A 1,316-nucleotide genomic window follows, 5' to 3' on the forward strand; every position below is an offset into this window, starting at 1 on the left:
GCCTTTAAGATAAGGTGCAAATGCAGAAATCTGTGTTGTGTCCTTTCGAGTTGCCCTTCAACAAATTTCTGCCGGTGGAAAAGCCAGATGCCTGCAAACTCCATCTCCTGCCTGTACATTAACTATACATTACCCTGATCCATGTGCAAGGTTCATTAGTGTGAATGGAATTACAGCTGGCTGGAAATAAATGTGTGTAATTAGCAAAGGTCTGTCCCAGAAGAGCAACGCGTGCTAGACGTGGAGGTAATGGGATCCATCGAAAAGCCATTGTCTGGTCCTTTAGAGCTTGAAAATGCCTTTAATGACAAACCAATGCAGCAGAGGCCTCACGGCGCTCYTGTCCGCCTTTCTACGAAGGCAGCAGGAGTTTATGTGTGAAAGTCTTCGACGGCTCAGTGGTCGATGTGAGAAAGACAAAAACAAAGAACACGGGATCTACGCTGGTTTGTGGAATGCGTGTTTGTTGGGCCTTACGCAACATTTGCACCCAGACAGTGCCACTACGATATCTGCTGCGCTCGTCAAAAGCGATTACAGATGTGTCGCTTTTGTTTACAGTGCTTGAACTTTGACCCATAAATCCTTGGCTCTTTTACAAGAACGTGAAAGGTTAGTTGTTTAAAACGCGTACAGATAAAATCCTGTTTTAAAAAAAAAAAGGTCCAGCGAAGCAAACGCGCACACAAAGTTACAGTTACAGCCGACGTGGCGGAAAGTGAACAGAGTGTATTTGTGTTTGAAAATAGCTGGGCACCAGCAGCACTGGACTGAAACCTGCAGCACGGCTGTGAGTGTTTTCAGGTCCACTTTTCCACGCCAGGAAACAACCTTACACTCTTTTACCCTTGCCGTTTCGTTTGGAYAGTCACCCGACACACTCCACCAGACACAGACACGCAACTCCACCCTTTGACACACACTCATGATGCCTTCATGCATGCACGCATACTGGCCTCAGTGACTCCCTGCAGTCAACCTCCTTCTGCTCACAAACAACCCCTCCTCTCTCCTTTTTTCCTCTCTCCAATAACTGACTCCTCCTCCTCCTCCCCCCTCCCATGATACACATACACAAAATGCTGCCTAGCCCTGAGCTGACCCGTTGTGTGTACTGACGTCACGCACTAGACAAGGGGAGGCATCATTCCAGACAGACACACACACACACACACATCCGCGCACACACACACACACAGGCCCCAGCCGAGGGGGAAGCTGCATTCCAGCACAGACACACATCACCACGCCTGGCGGTGGGAAGCATGGGGAGCGCTCAGCTGTAGCAGAGAGGCAGGGAGGGAGGTGGGGGTGGG

This window comes from Austrofundulus limnaeus, unplaced genomic scaffold (genome assembly GCF_001266775.1).
Source record: "Austrofundulus limnaeus strain Quisiro unplaced genomic scaffold, Austrofundulus_limnaeus-1.0 Scaffold14, whole genome shotgun sequence".
Taxonomy (NCBI): Eukaryota; Metazoa; Chordata; class Actinopteri; order Cyprinodontiformes; family Rivulidae; genus Austrofundulus; species Austrofundulus limnaeus.